This window comes from Rhinopithecus bieti, unplaced genomic scaffold, assembly GCF_001698545.2.
Source record: "Rhinopithecus bieti isolate Rb0 unplaced genomic scaffold, ASM169854v2 scaffold_13400, whole genome shotgun sequence".
Taxonomy (NCBI): Eukaryota; Metazoa; Chordata; class Mammalia; order Primates; family Cercopithecidae; genus Rhinopithecus; species Rhinopithecus bieti.
The window spans coordinates 5045797-5065317 of record NW_016807991.1 but is presented as its reverse complement, the minus strand read 5'-3'; the positions used below and the strand labels follow the sequence as shown (position 1 = coordinate 5065317).

The 19521-nt window shown below is 47.5% G+C and overlaps 2 long non-coding RNA genes across 5 annotated transcripts in view; one reads left to right on the top strand and one right to left on the bottom strand.

Annotated features, from left to right (window-relative positions):
- Nucleotides 1-214: 214 nt before the first annotated feature.
- Nucleotides 215-7621, top strand: LOC108537386 (uncharacterized). Of its 3 annotated transcripts, none has more exons than XR_001887787.1 (3): nucleotides 215-1779; nucleotides 4552-4655; nucleotides 6836-7621. It is a non-coding gene; the product is annotated as an uncharacterized LOC108537386 (long non-coding RNA). The 3 variants fall into 3 exon arrangements; XR_001887786.1 differs by having other exon boundaries at nucleotides 4552-5429; XR_001887788.1 differs by lacking the exons at nucleotides 4552-4655; nucleotides 6836-7621 and adding an exon at nucleotides 2832-3902.
- Nucleotides 7622-9663: 2042 nt separating this feature from the next.
- Nucleotides 9664-19521, bottom strand: part of LOC108537387 (uncharacterized) — a 12074-nt gene continuing 2216 nt past the window's right edge. Inside the window, exon 3 of one of the 2 annotated variants that reach the window (XR_001887790.1) lies at nucleotides 9664-9740. This is a non-coding gene — a long non-coding RNA (uncharacterized LOC108537387). Of the gene's footprint in view, nucleotides 9741-14702; nucleotides 15310-19521 lie in introns of those variants that run through there. The other variant, XR_001887789.1, reaches the window with a different exon arrangement.

Here is a 19521-nt window from a genome sequence, read left to right as displayed (position 1 = left end):
TTTTTTTTTTGAGCCAAAGTCTCGCTCTTGTCCCCAGGCTGGAGTGCAATGGTGTGATCTCAGCTCACTGCAATCTCCACCTCCCGGATTCAGGCGATTCTCCTGCCTCAGCCTCCCCAGTAGCTGGGATTACAGGCACGTACCACTATGCCCAGCTAATTTTGTATTTCTAGTACAGACGGGGTTTCGCCATGTTGGCCAGGCTGGTCTCAAACTCCTGACCTCAGGTGATCCACCCGCCTTGGCCTCCCAAAGTGTTGAGATTACAGGCGTGAGTCACCTTGCCCAGCCAATAACTACACTCTTATTCTGCCTTATAAGGATTTCTGGAAGCTTCTGTAATTGTAGGGAAGCAAGCTGTAGGAGAGCATTCTTTTTTTTTTTTTTTTTTTTTTTAAGAGACAAGGTCTCATTCTGTCACCCAGGCTGGAGTGCAGTGGTGCCATCATGACTCACTGCAGCCTTGACCTCCCAGGCCCACAAAATCCTCCTGCCTCGTCCTGAGTAACTGGGACTACAGGTGTGTACCACCACACTCAGCTAAAGAAAAGCGTTCTTTTCTTTTCTTTTTTGAGACAGAGTCTCGCTCTGGCGCCTGGTCACTGCTTGAACGCTTCACCTTCTGGGTTCAAGCGATTCTCCTGCCTCAGCCTTCCTAGTAGCTGGGATTATAGGCATGCGCCACCACACCCAGCTAATTTTTGTATTTTTAGTAGAGACGGGGTTTCACCATGTTGGCCAGGCTGGTCTCGAACTCCTGACCTCAGGTCATCCACCTGCCTCGGCCTCCCGAGGTGCTAGGATTACAGGTGTGAGCCACTGTGCCCAGCCAGGAGCGCTCTTTTAGCAAAAAGTCTAATTCAGAGACTCACCTTTCATCCTGGCACTAAACAATGGTACTAGAGGTAAGATCTGCCAAGAATTTCTCTCACTTAAGCAGAATACTTACTTTAAATATAATTAGGCAAGACTTAATTTGAGTACTTGCCTAATTATATTTAATTAGAACTACGCTAGACACTGTAGACAGAAGAAATAAAACACCCCACCTGGTCCTTACCTTTCAGCAGGTTAAAGGCCTTTAGGGAAGAAAAGCCCATGTGCAGGGAAAGAGAATGTCACCAGAAAGCATTCAATAAAATGCCAAAGTGATCTTACAGAACAGTGCCTGTGACACCGGAGGGGACTGTTCTGTCTTTGTGAGTGAACATACAATGATGGGGATAACTGGTCCTTCACACCATGCAGGTCCCATTTCTGATCACCCCACTGGCAGAACCATTCACAGTTCTTGAGCAAACTGAGTTAGGGAGGGTATGCTAAAGACAGAACCTACGCAAGTTCTTAGAAATAGTTTTTGTTTGCTGAAATAAAGCTCCGTCAACACACTACATGAAAAAAAGTGGAGCAGTGGCATTTCCATGCCTCACGCTCACCATCACGAGGTTCACTTCCCGCCGTCGCCTCTTGCCTGCCAGGGTGTTTCGGGAGCCCCTCTCTGTTCCACCCTTTTGCTGCTTTGCTGACCATTCACTCTCTGTCTGTTGTTGGATCCAAATAGGAGTGTTTTTCTTTTGTGGTGAATGCTTTTTTCCTTCTTGAAATTGTTTTAATGTGTTTTGTCAAAAGCATTTAACCATGTTATGATTTAAGAATTCTTTGTTCACTTGAGGTCAGGAGTTCAAGACCAGCCTGGCCAACATGGCGAAACTCTGTCTCTACTAAAAATACAAAAATGAGCCCAGCATCCCCTGAACAAATGACCATCTGGAGGAGAAGGTAACTGCATTTCATTGGGGATCTGTGATAAAAGGGAGCATGGGTGTTGGGGAAACACCTGTTCCACCTGAGTTTCCTATGAGGTCCAGGACAGGGCTTGGTGGGCACTTGGAAGCCAATGTCTGAAGTGGCCAGCATCCTCCTCTTCCTCGGTGGTAGGTGTCTACTGCCCAGGCCCCACCCCTGGCCGTGGACACTTCATGGAAACACTGCTGGTTTGCTATGGTGTTGGGTGGCTCTTATTTATTCCCCATAAGTGCTGGCCTCTGTTGACACCATTTCTGCCACCTCATTTGAGATTGCTCTCATCAGCTCACAGAGATTCAGTTCAGTGAATGAACCAAATCTAAGCTAAAAAGCATAAAGGAGGGCAGAAAGAAACAGCAGGGTGGGAGAAAGAGCGCAAACACCGAGGGAAAGATGTCTACCTGGCAGCCACGTCAGAGAATCACCAGTATGTATGTCACTGCCACCAAGAACCTAGAACCTCAGAGGCCTACAGAAGCCAATCCCAGTGGAACTCTCTCCGGGTGCGGGGACTGAGAGAACCTAAAACATTCAGGTGGCCAGAGCTTCTTTCCAGTGATGGGAACTAGTCTCAAAGCCTTTGCATCTTTCCCCTGCCTTCCCTCCATCACTCTGCTGAGAACTCTGCCCCAGGCTGGCCTGCCTACATGACATGAATAGCAGTGGCCTGTCACTCATCAGTATCTGCAGTTCTGTTTACCAAAGGCTGCTTGCTAGAGACTTTTCAGGGCCTCCTTTCCTCAAAGTGTCCATTGTACCTCCATCTGGATACAATTAGCTGGCTCCCCACTTCCTGGACTGACAGTAACCACCTTTTCCAATGACCCTGAAGAAAACACGCAATCTAAGCTGCTTTACGAGTAAACCTACAACTGAGGACAAATTTTCTATCAACTCCCAGTACCCCTCTCTGCCGTGGCTGATTTGTTACTGGTTTTCCTTTTTTTTTTTTTTAATTTGAAAACGTAAATAATTATACTAAGACTAGATCACTCTGAGATTGTTTTATTCTAATTTATCCTAAGGACCTCCCTGTACTTAGAGCCTGATACAAAGCCCAAGTTGACCTACGGGGCAGCTCTCTGGGCCTGGAAGGAAGAGCACATGACAAGGCTTCAACAGTAAAGTCTGGCTAGGTCCAGGCAGACCATGACTTCTGAAGGCAACAGCGTGGTCCACATGGAATTAGGCTGCTGAAGAACAGCAGCGAGAGGCTGCCTCTGAATCACATCTGCAGGGTCACCTGGGCCTGGTGGAGGCCCACAGTCACCCATTAGGCCCCAGTATCCTATGTGGGAGTATCCATGTCTAGTCTCTACTTCTCACGGCAGGAGAGGTGGCAAATGAGGAAGTTTCCTACTTTAAAGCAGGTAGAAGTTGTTTCCTTTCTTCCCTCCTCACAGCCTGGAGGGGGAGGTTGTGCCCAGCCTGATAGCAGCTGCCTTGCCCAAGATTACATCCTGTTCTGGGGGCAGCCCACCTCCAAACCAAGTCACTGGTGGGGTACAAAGGCCTGCCTTGCCTGCCAAAAGGACAGTGCTGATGGACCATTCCAGTTCTAGAGTTCCCAAAGAGACATCTTTTTGGAGAGGGGCGGGGTACCAGAAATCCTTCACGCAGGCTATAGCAGGGCCTCCAGTTATAAGTAACTTGAGTCCCACCCAGCCAAACATGCCTTTCCGGGTCTAGTGCTGGGTTCCAGAACAGGAAACCTGGCAAATTCCTATTGCCACAGGTATTTTTTACTATTATTATTGTCACCTTATTTTTCTATTGGTGGAACCCCCTCTAGGGCTTCCACCAGATTCTCCACCGTTTATGCTATCATTTTTATCAGTTTTGGTTTTATGGTTTCAGTGCTTCTTTTTGCTAACGGTAGCAGCCAATATACATCATCGCTGGCGATAGATCATGCCATAGAAAATATTGTCGTTTTCCTCATTTTTCTTAACGCCACAGTCAGCTGGGCTGTAGTACCAGCCCGGATGTACCAGTTTACTCAGCCATTCCCCCTCTCATGGACATCTGCATGGTTTCCAGTCTTGCAAATTTACATAGTGCCACTACAAATAAAAGCTTGCGCATATGCTGTTTCATATTTGTGTAAGTTTACTTTCAGAGTAGATTCTACAGGTGGATTGCGGATCAAAGGTAAATTTGCACTCCCTCCCAGCAATGCAGGACAGATCAAGTTCCTGTATTGTCCTTAACAGTGTACTTTGTTAAACTTCTGGATTTTTGACAATCTGATGGATCAGAAGCCTTAGCTCAATGAAGTTTTCTTTCTTTCTTTCTTTCTTTTTTTTTCTTTTTTGAGACAGAGTCTTGCTCTGTCACCCAGGCTGGAGTGCAGTGGCGCGATCTCGGCTCACTGCAACCTCCGCCTCCCGGGTTCCCGCCATTCTCCTGCTTCAGCCTCCCGAGTAGCTGGGACTACAGGCGCCCGCCACCACGCCCGGCTAATTTCTTGTATTTTAGTAGAGACGGGGTTTCACCGTGTTAGCCAGGATGGTCTCGATCTGCTGACCTCGCGATCCGCCCGCCTTGGCCTCCCAAAGTGCTGGGATTACAGGCGTGAGCCACTGCACCCGGCCTCAGTGAGGTTTTCCTTTGCATTCTTCTGATTATGAAAAAGGCTGAGGGCCCACTTAAATGTTTAGGGGCCCCTTGCATGTTTTTTTTTCCTGTAAACTGTCCATTCATGTCTTGTCCCATTAAATACCATCCATTTAATCGCCACTTTAGCTCACTGAGTTGCGCACATTTCCGACGATCTTGGCGGTAATCTGGGCTCAGCGCGTTAGTTCTCCAACCCTGACCCTGCACGGGGAGGCAGTGCTTTGACGAAGGTAAGAAAGAGAATCTGAGTCATTCCAGGGAAAGCCTATTAAAATCAGGAGGCTTTGTGAGAGCCAAAATACTAACTTTCAAAAAAGCAAAAACACTCCTAAACCTCACCGGCAGCAGCTTTACTTACGTGTTATTTTAGCTACGGTGCCCATTTTATCTACTGTGGGTACCACCACACGAAGAAAACCACCCACCCGCGAAGTGAACCAATCACAGCCATAGCGCCGGTATCGCTCTGCGGCATTTCAGTGGTTCAAGCACCTGCCAATCTGCCGCGAAGCCAAAGGCCTTGATTTGTGGCCATTGGGTATCGCATCCTTCCATCTTCCCCACCTCAATCCCACCTCACGCCGAGGGTGGAAAGCCCCGGATGTCCGGCCACACCCAAGGCCGCGTTTCCTCAGTGATTGACAAGGGCCATCGTCCAATGAGGAATGCGGCGCCGCCCGGGCAGCCCTGCAGTAGGCACGCGCCTGGCGCCTCAGCCGTAGAAGTGGTCGGTCGCCTGTGACCCAACCTATGCTAAGGCCGGCTTCCTAGGGTTCCTCACGGCCGGGTGAGCGACCCCCGGCCTGCCTGGGAGCCGGAACCGAGCCGAGCCGAGCACAGGTGGACTGGCCCGCAGCTGCCGCTGCTCTGCTCTAGCCGAGAGATTCGCGCCTGCAGCGAATCCTGGGCCGCGTCGAGCTGTGTGGCCTGGCGTGCGGTGCCTGCCTGAGGCTGGCTCCTGAGTGCCACTCGCGGGGCAAGGCCCCGCGTCCCGCATTCGCAAGGTGGGACTGGGGGAGGTTTTTTGTTTTTTTTCTTTCCCTGCCTCAGGTTTATTAGTACAAATAACACAGGAGGACCCCAGCCCCATACAGACGGCAGCCGGGTGGCGGGTGTGGGGGCCGGAGGTCGCCCAAGTCCTTCTGTCCTCACTTTGGCAGACAGAAATACCTACTCTTTAGCCTTTGTAGGGGCCTGGGCACCTTTGGGAGCCTGAGCTGGAACTGAAGCTGGAGCTGCAGCCCGGGCCTTGGTTTGGTCCTTGGCCTCGGCCTTTGGCCGGCACAGCCTGAGCCCCTAGGCAAGGCGGGCACAAGAACGCTTCCCAAGCTTGGAGTGGGCAGTGTTGTGCTTCTTGGCAAAGCGCATGTTCCTCAGGAACTTGGGGTCCACCCCCCTTAAGAGATTTGTATCCTTGTGATCTGGGTTTCTTGATACCATTTCTGTGCCATTTTCGGCACTGGTTGGGTGTGGTGTGGTTCTTAGACTTGGCCATGTTTGCATCTTAAGCGACGGCTCCCAAAGCACCTAGAACTGGGAGCCTTTTTTTTTTTTTTAAGACGACGTTGTCTCGCTCTGTCGCCCAGGTTGGAGTGCAGTGGTGCGATCTCGGCTCACTGCAACCTCTGCCAGCGGGTTAAAGTGATTCTTCTACCTCAGCCTCCAGAGTGGCTGGGACTACAGGCGTTCGCCACCACGCCCTGCTAATTTTTGTATTTTTGGTAGAGACGGTTTCACCATGTTGGCCAGGCCGGTCTCGAACATCTGACCTCAAGTGATCCGCCAGCCTTGGCCTCCCAAAGTGCTGGGATTACAGGTGTGAGCCACCGTGCCCAGCCTGGGGGAGCATTTCATGACGCTCCACAAACGGTCCTTGGGCACCAAGCTGGGCCCCGGAATACAAAGATGAGGTGAAACCAGTCCCTGCCCTCTGAGACACCCGTGTCTCCACCTTCCTCCCCCTGACGCTCCCAGGCTTGCCCTTGAGCAGATTCGGAGGGTGGCCCAGGGTTTCAGGGAGTTTCAGACGGTGGTACTGCAGCTGGACCCAAGACACACCCCCACACACACACACCCCTTGCCTTTCACATTCCCTATTGTCCCAGGCCTAAGGTAAAAGCCAGCAGTTCCGGTGGTACTGCAGCTGGACCGAAGACACACACACACACACCCCTTGCTTTTCACATTCCCATTGTCCCAGGCCTAAGGTAAAAGCCAGCAGTTCCGTACACACCCAGCTTCGTATCTTCAGGTGGGCTGGCAGTCACACCTTCCCTCACCTGTGCTTGCCCTTTCAAGTCCTGCCGCAGCCACCTCAGCTGGGCTTTACCAGAGCAGGCTGAGTGCGTGTGAAATGGGTTGGACTTACCATTCAGCCAAGTGATCACATTGTTTCCTTTTCTCCACCCAGTTGTGGCCCCCTGCAGGTTCCACATCCCAAGGGGAGGCCCCACCAACCTGGAATCTTTGGTCCTGATGGTGGCCTGGGTCCTCTGCAGGTGAAAATTCCTCAGACCAGAGTTGCTGAACTGTGTTAAATAACTCAATCTGCAATCAGGGTTTTTGAAAATCTCCCTTTTCTCATTCCTTTAAGTACTTTAATTACTTTTTGTGGCTCTCGCTAAGATGGGACAGGCTATGCTCACAGACTGTCAGACACTCATTTCCTTCAATGGTTCATCACATTCACCTCGGGACTGCCATAGGTGGTGTCTTTGGTTCTCTTTGTACTCAGCTTCAATGATACTGCAAGTTAAATTTCAGAAGAGGAGGCAGCTGGCAAGGGGAATAAAATTAAGAAAATTGTTCCAGGAAGAAAAGGTTCAATGAAAGAAATGGGAGAAAGAGGGCAAAGCACAGAGGATTCAGATTTGAATATTGAATGGTGTGAATTGGCCCATTTACTCTCAGACATTTATTGAGCCTGTCTTCATGCAAAACACTGGTAAGTGACATAATGCAGAACGAACTCGACTTGGTTTCTACTTGCAAGGCAAGGTGACAGGAAGCTTTGATAACTTCTTGGAGTGCATGCCAAGTGCCCTGCAGAGCGCTGTGCTGTGTGTCTTGCAAATAAATGTTCTCTCATTAATCTTCACTACTCTATGAAGGCTGTAACATTCTTTTACAGATGAAGAAAACAAAACTCAAAACATTGAGTAAGACTCAATAAATGAGCAAAAGATCTAAACAGACATTTTCCCAGAAAAGATATACAAATAGTCTATAAGCACATGAAAAGATGCTCAACATGTCAATCAAATGCAAATCAAAAACTGCAACAATGAGACACCGCTTTACATCGCGAGGATGGCTGTGATAAAAAAGACAGATAATAACAAGTGGTGGGGAAGTGGAGGAATTGGAACCCTCACACATTCTTCATGGAAATGTAAAATGGTGCAGCTGCTTTGGAAAACTGGCAGTTTCTCCCAATATTAAAGTGATACCAAATGACGCAGCAATTCCGTTCTTCGGTGTATACCCAAAAGAATATATATGTATTCTTAGGCGTATACCTATGAAAACATATATCTATGCAAAAACTTCTACATGGGTGCTTGGATCAGCATTATTCATGATTGCCAAAAAGCGGAAATAATAGCTAAAAGATGGCCGGGTTCAGTGGTTCACGCCTGTCATCCCAGCACTTTGGGAGGCCAAGGTGGGCAGATCACCTGAAGTCAGGAGTTCAAGACCAGCCTGGCCAACGTGATGAAACTCCTCTGCCAAAAAAAATACAAAAAACAAAAAACAAAACAAAACAACAACAACAAAAAACTAGCCAGGCGTGATGGTGTGCCTGTAATCCCAGCTACTGCAGAGACTGAAGCAGGAGAATCACTTGAACCCAATAGGCAGAAGTTGCAGTGAGCCAAAATTGTGCCACTGCACTCCAACCTGGGTGACAGATGGAGACTCTGTCTCAAAAAATAAAAATAAAAAATAAAAGGTGGAAAGAACATCCATCAACTGGATGCATGGATAAACAAAATGTGATCTATCCACATCATGGAATATTCAACAGTAATAAGGAATGAAGTACTGATACATTCTGCAACATGGATGAACCTTGAAAACATCATGCTGAGTGACAGAAGTCAGACACAAAGACCACATAGTGTATGATTCCATTTACATGAAATGTCCAGAATAGCCAAATCTATAGAGACAGAAAGTAGATGTATGGTTGCCAGAGACTGGGGGTGGGGTGGAGGGAAGAGAAGTGCCTACTAATGGGTACAGGAATAAAAACCCGAAATGTTCTAAAATGATTACAGTGATGGTTGCACAACTCTGAATGGACAAAAAGCCACTGAATTATATGCTTTAAATAGATGAATTGTATGGTATATGAATTATATCTCAATAAAGCATGTATATACCTATGTATATACATACATATAGCATTGAAGATAAAAGATCCCAGTCAGAATGGCACCATGAGCACATATTGTGGTCTCTCCTTGGGACCTTTTCTTTTTGTTTTGAAACAGAGTCTCGCTTTGTCACCCAGGCTGGACTGCAGTGGTGCAATCTCCCCTCACTGCAACCTCCACCTCCTAGGTTCAAGCGATTCACCTGCCTCAGCCTCCTGGGTAGCTGGGATTACAGGCACGCACCACCACACCCGGCTAATTTTTGTATTTTTTGTAGAGACAGGGTTTCACCATGTTGGACAGGCTGGTCTCAAACGCCTGACCTCAAATGATCCTTCCACCTTCACATCCCAAAGTGCTAGGATTACAGGCATGAGTCATCGCACCCAGCCCCCTTTGGCCTCTTGAGAGGAATTTTATTTATTTTTTCATCTGTAACCATGAGAGAAAAGAAGGTATAATGATAACAACCAATGTTTATTGTTCGCTGTGTCTCTGGCTCTGGGATAAAAACTTTATGTTCTTTTTTTTTTAGATGAAGTGTGTCTCTGTCGCCCAGGCTGGAGTGCAGTGGTGCAATCTTGGCTCACTGCAACCTCTGCCTTCCAGGATTCAAACAGTTCTCGTGCATCATCCTCCCGAGTAGCTGGGATTACAGGCATGCCTGGCTAATTTTTGTATTTTTAGTAGAAACAGGGTTTCACCATGTTGGCCAGGCTGGTCTTGAACTCCAGACCTCAAGTGATCTGTCCGCCTCGACTTCCCAAAGTGCTGGGATTACAGGCGTAAGCCACAGCGCCTGGCTTAGAACTTTATGTTCTATGTGATTTAGTTCTTGTGAGAAACATGAAATGTGGCAGGTTGAGTCCCCAGGAAGCCAACTGAGGTGGAGGTCGGCATGTAAGAGGTTTGTTGGGAGTGCTCCCAGGTCAAGACCTGCAGAAGGAGGAGGAAAGGGAGAGGACTCAGCACAGGGAGGAGGGAGAGCTGTGATACAGTCTCAGTAGAGGCTGAGCAGACACTGGGGAGTCATTGTGAAACTACTCTCTCCACTGAAGTAGCACCCCCACCCCCCCATAGATGCTGACAGTGGAGACTTTTTGACAGCAGCACTCCCAGAACTAGGGGAAAGATCCTTAAAGATCCTTCATTCCTAATGAGAGTTATGGGTGGCACAGCAAAGTATCCACTATGATTATTAGTGTTAGCATCTTTTTTCTTTTTTTTGGTAGGCAGGACCTTGCTCTACTGCCCAGGCTGCAGTGCAGTGGCACCATCACAGCTCACTGCAGCCTCAATCTTGGCTCAAGTGATTCTCCCACCTCGGCCTCCCAAAATGCTGCGATTACAGTTATGAACCTTACAGTTATGAACCACCACACCTAACCTCTGCATTTTACAGGTAAGAAAATACAAGCATAGAGAAGCTAAGTAACTAGCCCAAGAAGCAGGAGGCATTCAAATCCACTCTGCCTGGTGCAGAACTGGGGGCTGTTAGCTTTGAGGCTGTGCTGCTTCCACCCTGAGGAGTCCTTGAGAGGCATGAAGAAGGGAACCCCTGTCCAGGCATACTGAAGAGGAATGCCCCCCCTAGGGGGGCTGCACAGCTGGGAGTGAGGGATCTCTGGAGCATAGACCTGTTGGGACAACTGCCCACTTGCTAGAGGTATCAGGCCAGTGGATCCTACACAACCCACAAGGCTTTGGATCTGCCAAAAAGCAAGCAGCCCTCATCTTACCCTCACCGAGATAAATCAGACACAAGAGGACAGATATCCTATGATTCCACTCATACAAGGTATCTAGATTGGACAAATTCATACAGACAGAAAGTTAAAGGGTGATTGTCAGGGGTTGAGAGGAGGGGAAACTGGAGAGTTATTATCTTTTTTTTTTTTTTTTTCTGAGACACAGTCTTGCTCTGTTGTCCAGGCTGGAGTGCAGTGGTGTGATCTCAGTTCACTGCAATCCCTGCCTCCCAGGTTCAAGCCATTCTGGTGCCTCAAGCTCCAGAGTAGTTGGGATTCCAGGCACATGCCACCACACTTGGCTAATTTTTGTATTTTTAGTAGAGATGGGGTTTCACCATGTTGGCCAGGCTGGCCTCAAATTCCTGACCTCAAGTGATACATCCACCTCGGCCTCCCAAAGTGCTGGGATTATAGGCGTGAGCCACTGCGCCTGGCCTGGAGAGTTATTGTCTAATGGCTAAAGAGTTTCAGTTGGGGAAGATGAAAAAGTTCTGGGGATGGATGGTGGCGATGGTTGCACAACAATGTGAATGTATGTTATCCACTGAAGGAGTTAAGGATGATCAGCCTGAAAATATGCAGACTGGGGCCAGGTGCAATGGCTCATGCCTGTAATCCCAAGAGTTTGGGAGGCTGAAGCGGTAGGATTACTTGAGCCTAGGAATTCAAAACTAGCCTGGGCAATAGAGGGACCTCAACTCTACAAAAAAAAAAAAAAAAAATTTTTTTTTTTTTAATTAACTGAGCATGGTGGCATGTGCTTGTAGTCTCAGCTACCTGGGAAGGCGGAAGTGGAAGGATTGCTTGAGCCCAGGAGGACACAGCTGCAGTGAGCCGTGACCAGCTGCACTCCAGCTTGAGTGGCAGAGCGAGACCCTATCTCAAAAAAGAAAAATGTTGGCCGGGCGCTGTGGCTCACGCCTGTAATCCCAGCACTATGGGAGGCCGAGGCGGGTGGATCACGAGGTCAGGAGATCGAGACCATCCTGGCTAACACGGTGAAACCCCGTCTCTACTAAAAAAAAAAAATGCAAAAAATTAGCCGGGCATGGCGGCGGGCGCCTGTAGTCCCAGCTACTTGGGAGGCTGAGGCAGGAGAATGGTGTGAACCCGGGAGGCGGAGCTTACAGTGAGCCGAGATCACACCACTGCACTCCAGCCTGGGCGACTAAGCGAGACTCTGTCTCAAAAAAAAAAAAAAATGCAGATTTAGTAAACTCATTATTTCAGGTTGAAGGCATTTGAGAAACTGCAGTTGCAGTTCATCACAGCAGAAAAAAAATTATACACACACAAAAATGTCTAGGTTTTGTTTACCCAGGTATTTTATTTTCTATTTTAAATTGCAAAGAAAGAAAAGAACATAGCAAAGGGTATGAAAATTCATTGAAGCAAATGGCCAATAAATATGAAAAAAGATTCTCAACCTCAGTAATCAGACAAATGCAAATGAAAGCAATAATCTTTTTTAAAATTTTTAAATCATCAGAGCAGCAAAATATTGAAAGGTTGATAATGTCATATTTTATCAAGGGTATAGGAAAAGCCATATTACAATCTGCTAATGGTAATATAATTATTAAAATTGCATCAAATAACTTTAATAGTCATGTAATTTTATATAATTTATTAAAATTTAAACAAGATACACTATGATGCAATAATCCTACCTATATCTGCCCTAGAGAAATATTTTGGAGTCCATGGAAATATGTCCAAGGATGTTCACAACAGCATCTGTGTGATAAGAAAAATTAGGAACAGCCTAACATACAGGCTATTACACAGCAGTCAGCAGCAGTTAAAAGGGATGAAGCCATGCTACCTACCTACAAGGAAAGATCCTTAAGACACATGGTTGGCCGGGCGCCGTGGCTCACCTCTGTAATCCCAGCACTTTGGGAGGCCGAGGTAGGCAGATGATGAGGTCAGGAGTTTGAGACCAGCCTGGCTAACATGGTGAAACCCCATCTCTACTAAAAATACAAAAATTAGCTGGGTGTGGTGGTGGGTGACTGACTGTAAGTCCAGCTACTCAGGAGGCTGAGGCAGGAGAATCTCTTGAACCCAGGAGACGGAGGTTGCAGTGAGCCAAGGTCGTGCCACTGTACACCAGCCTGGGTGACAGAGCAAGACTCTGTCTCAAAAAAAAAAAAGGAAATAAGATAATCTAAATTGCAATCTTGGTGGGGTGCAGTGGCTCATGCCTATGGCAGAAGGATCACTTGAGTGGAGGAGTTCGAGAGCAGCCTGGGCAATGAAGTCTACAAAAAATAAACAATTTAGCTGGATGTTGTGGTGCTGCTGTAGTTCCAGCTATTTGGGAGGCTGAGGGGGAAGGATTATTTGAGCCCAAGAGTTTGACGGTACAGTGAGCTATGATTAAGCCATTGCACTCCAACCTGGGTGACAGATGAGATGCTGTTTCTAAAATAAGAGCATTTTAAAAAAACATAATCACCATATAATTGTCACCCTTAATACATGTAATAATTCCTTAATGTCATTTGTTACCTGGTTATTGAAATTGGTTGGTTTAGGGCGCAGTGGCTTGCACCTGTAATCCAGCACTTGAGCTCAGGAGTTCGAGACCAGCCTGGGCAGCATAGTGAAACCCCGCCTCTACTAAAAATACAAAAATTAGCCAGGTATGGTGGTGCGTGCCTATAGTCCCAGCTACTTGGGAGCCTGGGGCATAAGCATCGCTTGAACTTGGGAGGCAGAGGTTGCAGTAAGCCAAGATTGCACCACTACACTCCAGCCTGGGTAACAGAGTGAGACGCTGTCTGAAAAAAAAAATTAAAAAAAGAAATTGGTCAGTTTATTCAAATCAGAATCCAAACAAGAGTCACCCATTGCAATTAGTTGTGCCTCCAAGTCTCTTTTATTCCACAACAGTCTTCTCGTTTTTTTTTTTTTTTTTTTTTTTTTGAGGCGGAGTTTCGCTCTTGGTGCCCAGACTGGAGTGCAATGGCACAATCTCAGCTCACTGCAAAGTTCACCTCCTGGGTTCAAGCAATTCTCCTGCCTTGGCCTCCTGAGTAGCTGGGATTACAGGCATGTACCACCACACCCGGCTAATTTTTGTATTTTTAGTAGAGACGGGTTTTCACCATGTTGGCCAGACTGGTCTTGAACTCCTGACCTCAGGTGATCCACCCACCTCAGCCTCCCAAGTGCTGGGATTACAGGCATAAGCCACCACGCCCAGCCTCCTTTGTTAATTTTTTTTTAGTTTGAAATAAGACTTACAGAAAAGTTGCAAGGTTAGTACAACAGACTCCCATATGCCCTTTATCCAGATTCCCCAGTTGTTAGCATTTTACCACATTTGTTTAATTATTTTTCTCTCATATATAGGCATACATAGATATATCATTTTAGCCACGTGAGAATGAATCGCAAACAGTGTCCCTTTCCTCTAAATATTGGAGTAAAGAACAGAACATACTGTTAAATAGTCATGAGCAATGATGAATATTAGGAAACTTATATTCATACAATTCTATTATTTAATCTATGAGTTATTCATACTTTGCCAGTTGACCAACAATGTCCTTAATAAAAAAAAAAAGTCTGTTCCGGGATCTAATCCATGATTAAACACTGGATTCATCTCTGTGTCTTAAGTGTCACTTACTCTGGAACAGCTCCTCAGTCTCTGTCTTTCATGACCTTGACATTTCCTAAGAGTGACATTTCCTAAGAGTGACATTTCCTAAGAGGCCAGTTATTTAATAGATTCTGTGAACTTGGAACAAATTTGTCTTTGATAATTACTTGCTCTCTGTTATAACAGGATGCCCCACACCATGTACATTTCCTGGTCCTGACTCTCAATGACCATTTCTTGCATGGGAAAGAAATGGGACCTGAGGCCAGGCAAGGTAACTCACACCTGTAATCCCAGAACTTCGGGAGACTGAGGTGGGCAGATCACCTGAGGTCAGGAGTTTGAGACCAGCTTGGCCAACATGATGAAACCCTGTCTCTACTAAAAATACAAAAACTAGCAGGGCACAGTGGTGAGTACCTGTCGTCCCAGTCACTCAGGAGGCTGAGGCAGGAGAATCGCTTGAACCTGGGAGGTGGAGGCTGCAATGAACCGAGATCACACCACTGCACTCCAGCCTGGGCCATAGTGCAAGACTCCGTCTCAAAAAAAAAAAAAAGTGGGGGGGACCTAAATCCTGATGATAGAGCTACTGATTGGTGTGAGATGCAAGTGGGGACTGGGGTTGCAACCAGCTGAGCATCCCGGGACTGCCTCTCCTCCAGCCCTGGAGACTCCTCTTTCCGGGGAATGGCAGCTTCGTGCTGGTCTCTGTGGATGAGTTTCTCGGATGCCTGGGTGACACCAAGGTAGAGCGGGGATCCTGCAGACCTTGTCCCCTGCATAGTTCTGGGTGTAGCTCATCCAGGATAACCCTCAAATTTCCTCATACCCATTTTTTTTATGACAGATTTTATTGCATTTTAGGGCTTGAGAGGTTTACTTGTTTTTCTTATCTAATATTATTATCTTATCTAATATTATTGATTTACTGTAACCACCAGCAGGGCAAACACAAAATTGGGGCATCTGGATGCTGTCAAGGAGGTGTCAAAATATGTGATAAACATAGGGTGACCCAGCAAAACAACTCAGACTATAATTACACAGTGAACACACCCTGCCGCAGAGGACTTGCTCTGTCCCAGGTGGTGCAGGTGGCTGCTTATCCATGGAGGTGATTGTTCTTGGCAGGTCCTTCCTGCAGGGACGGATGCAGGGCAAAGGGTTACTGACTCACAGAGAATGGCTGCACTCACTGGCAAAATCCTCTCTCTGATTTTTGTGAATGTTCTCACAGAAGAAACTCCTAAGTGATCTGCAGTCTCAGGGCTAGATTCCTACCACTACGCAATTCCTGGGCCACAGCTCCCAAGGAAACAGGGAGTCTGCAGGAAAAGGTCAATAACTTATTGTTGCACCTCTGGTTTCTGAGTGTTCCAAACAGAAGGGTAGCAGAAAGTGCTGCAGGGCTGTTTGGGAAGAGGGCCTCAGGACAGAACTGCCAGTGTCAGACAAGAGGCAGACTGGGGACATCAAAGGAGAGGGACAAATGTATCCAGACAGGAATCTAAGTGCAGTTGTTTTCTTGAGAAGTCTCACCTCACTGAGACCTCACCTGAACATGAAACCATTTTCTTTTTCTTTCTTTTTTTCTTTTTGAGATGGGGTCTGGCTGTTGCCCAGGCTGGAGTGCAGTGGGGTGATCTTGACTCACTGCAACCTCTGCCTCCTGTGCTTAAGTCATCCTCCCGTCTCAGCCTCCCGAGTACCTGTAGTAAGGCACACACCATCATGCCCGGCTAATTTTTGTATTTGTAGAGATGGGGTTTTGGCCGGGCATGGGGGCCCAACCCTGTAATCCCAGCACTTTGGGAGGCTGAGGTGGGCAGATCACTTCAGGTCAGGAGTTCAAGGCCAACCTGTCCAATGTGGTAAAATCCCATCTCTACTAAACTTATAAAAATTAGCCAGGCATGATGGTGGGCACCTGTAATCTCAGCTACTCAGGAGACTGAGGCAGGAGAATCGCTGGAACCCAGGAGGTAGAGGTTGCAGTAAGCCAAGATCACGCCACTGCACTCCAGCCGTCGGAGTGAGACGCTGTCTCAAAAAAGAAAACAAAAAACAAGAGATGGAGTTTTGCCATGTTTCCCAAGCTTGTCTTGAACTCCTGTGCTCAAGCGATCTGCCTTCTTTGGCCTCTCAAAGTGCTGGGATTCCAGGCATGAGCCATGGTACCCAGCCCATTTTCTGTTTTCTAATCACTGCTTCCAACCACTCTGTGCCAACTCCCTTCAGTCCTTTAGCAATATCTTGGGCAGATTCATCACTTTAGCCTGGTAAAGCTCAGACCAGCCCTGTTTCAAGCCCCACTCATGTATCTGGTTCACAGTGCTTCACCTCCTCTTCCCAGCACAAGCTGGGCACTCACACTGCTTGCTGGGAGAATGAGGAGATTGGGGAGTGGGCCTAGTCTAGTTCTGTGATACCTGCTGCCTCCTCTCTTTACAAGGCCTCGCTTCCTAGCTGCCCTGGTGTAGAGAGCAGGAAATGGAAGTAGTCAGGACACGGAAAAAGGCAGCAGAGGTGTCTTAATGTAGCTGGCTATAGGTCCAAAGTGAGGAGGCCCCAGATCCAGATGGACTTGGTTCCATCTATTGCTGATGGCCTCTGTGGATAGGGTGGGTTCTGCATAGATGGTGTCCCCTCTTTAACGAAGCCCTGCTCAGAAAACCCAGCCTAGTCTTCCCTGGCTCCACCAGGAAATCTACTTTCCAATCTCCAGAGGGGGGTCCTATTATTTGTTTCAGAGGCCACCTGGACAGCGTGTGAGCTCTGCCCTTCCTCTCAACTTTGTGCTTCCTATGGAGATGCTGAGGCTTTTCTGCACCTTCCACAGGTCATGGGAGATGGCCTGGGGGTGCCCCCTTCTTGTTCCTCAACTCAGACAAGGTTTTCGAACCCTGCCAGCACGGGCCGCGCTCGTGGATAGGTAGACTGCTTTCAGCAATCACAGCACTGTCAGTGCTTGATTCCATTTCTAAATCTGTTTCCCAGGCTGGTCTGGAACTCCTAAATCTGGGCCACGGGCATAAAAGAAGCTGCATGTAATTAGTTTGCTTCTTTCCATAGACCTGTTTGTTGAAATGGAGTATTCTTCTGGCAAATCATCACATAGAAAAAGCAGTGGGTACAAAGGGCCCAGATGGAAAGCCTGAAGAAAAAAACAAACTGTTTTTTGGTCTGATTTGGGTAGAAATGATATTCCGAAGCAGAGTATCAGTTGCAAAGAGATCATTATCCTCACTCCCTAAGTAAATATCCAGGGGACAGACATTCTTTTCATCTTGGACAATTTTCACAAGCTGTATACCTCTGGGGATATTGACAAAGACATTTTCAACAGAACAGAAATCAATGATAATTATAGTTTGTGGCCTTTGAAGCAAAATAAAATGAGACCTATCAAGACACACCAAATCATTTACACCCCTTTTAAAACCAGTAAGAAGGCTAGTATGTCCAGGACAATAGCAAACTAGGGGCCTCAAAACACGTTTTTGGTCAGGCACAGTGGCTCACGCCTGTAATCCCAGCACTTTGGGAGGCCGAGGTGGGCAGATCACCTGAGGTCAGGAGTTCAAGGCCAGCCTGGGCAACATGGTGAAACCCCGTCTCTACTAAAAATACAAAACTTAGCCAGGCATGGTGGCAGATGCCTATAGTCACAGCTGCTCGTGAGGCTGAGGCAGGAGAATCACTTGAACCCAGGAGGCGGAGGTTGCAGTGAGCCGAGATTGCGCCACTGTACTCCAGCCTGGGCAATAGAGTGAGACTCCATTTCAAAAAAAAAAGAAAAGAAATCTAGTTGTTTAGGAGTCTGGGACCTCCCCCTTCTCTCTCTCTCTTACTCCTGCTTTCTCCTTGTGATGCGCCTGTTTCCCTTTGCCTTATGCCATGACTGTAAGCACCTGAGGGGCTCATCAGAAGCAGATGCTGGCACCAAGCTTCCTGTACAGTATCCAGAACCATGAGCAAATTAAACCTTTTTTCTTTATACATTACCCAGCCTTTATAAATTTCTCATGGCTTACTTCCTCCTTTTACTTGGTCACTTCCTCAGAGAGGCCTTCCCTAACCACAGCTCTTACTCCATGCTTCATTTTTCTTATTTGTTTGTTTATTTATTGAGACAGAGTCCCATTCTCTTGCCCAGGCTGGAGTGCAATGGTTTGATCATAGCTCACTGCAGCCTCCAACTCCAGCTCAAGCAATCCTCCTGCCTCAGCCTCCCCAGCAACTGGCACCACAGGCATGAGCCACCACACCCAACCCATTTTAAAAATTTTATGCACAGATAGGGTCTTACTATGTTGTCCAGGCTAGTCTCAAACTCCTGGACTCAAGCGATCTTTCTGCCTCCGCCTCCCAAAGTGCTGGGATTACAGTCATGAGCCTTGGTGCCCTGCCACACATTTTTCTTCATAGCATGGATTATTATCTGTCTAATTGATTCTCCACTGTCTCTGTTCTAGGAGCTTACCTCAATGAAGGCAGGACTGCTATATTTTGTTCATCACTATGTCCACAGCACCAATAGTGCCTGGTGTTGGAGAAATAATCATTAAAAATAAGTCTCCTGGTACTCTAGAAAACTTCTCCACAAAGGCGCCTTTAGCACAACAGCTAGTATTATTGTTACTACCTTTTAATATGGAGCGCTTCACAAATTTGCATGTCATCCTTGCACAGGGGTCATGCTAATTTTCTCTGTATGGTTCCAATTTTAGTATATCTGCTGCTGAAGCAGGCACAGCACAGGTTATTAATATTGCAGGCCAAGTGCAATGTGGCTATTAATTTTCAACCCTTCCTCTCTGGGGACTGGTGGCCAGGGTAGAGTTTTCCTGCTAGAATCTCATCCTCTGCCTTTCGTGTGCTGATGCCCCTTGTTACTCCGTGAGCCTCACTGGCAAGGTAGGGAACACTGGATAGGGAACCTTCCAGTACCTGAGCTGGCCAAGTGCCCCTCCTCTGTGTCTCTACTGGCCCCGTGTGTTTTCTGTCACTCATTGACACAACAGTTTACAGTACTTACCCCAGGAGTCAGTATATAGTAAACTCTTAGGAAATGTGAACTGGGCCGGGCGCGGTGGCTCAAGCCTGTAATCCCAGCACTTTGGGAGGCCGAGACGGGCGGATCACGAGGTCAGGAGATCAAGACCATCCTGGCTAACATGGTGAAACCCCGTCTCTACTAAAAAATACAAAAAACTAGCCGGGCGACCTGGCGGGCGCCTGTAGTCCCAGCTACTAGGGAGGCTGAGGCAGGAGAATGGCGTGAACCCGGGAGGCGGAGCTTGCAGTGAGCTGAGATCCGGCCACTGCACTCCAGCCTGGGCGACAGAGC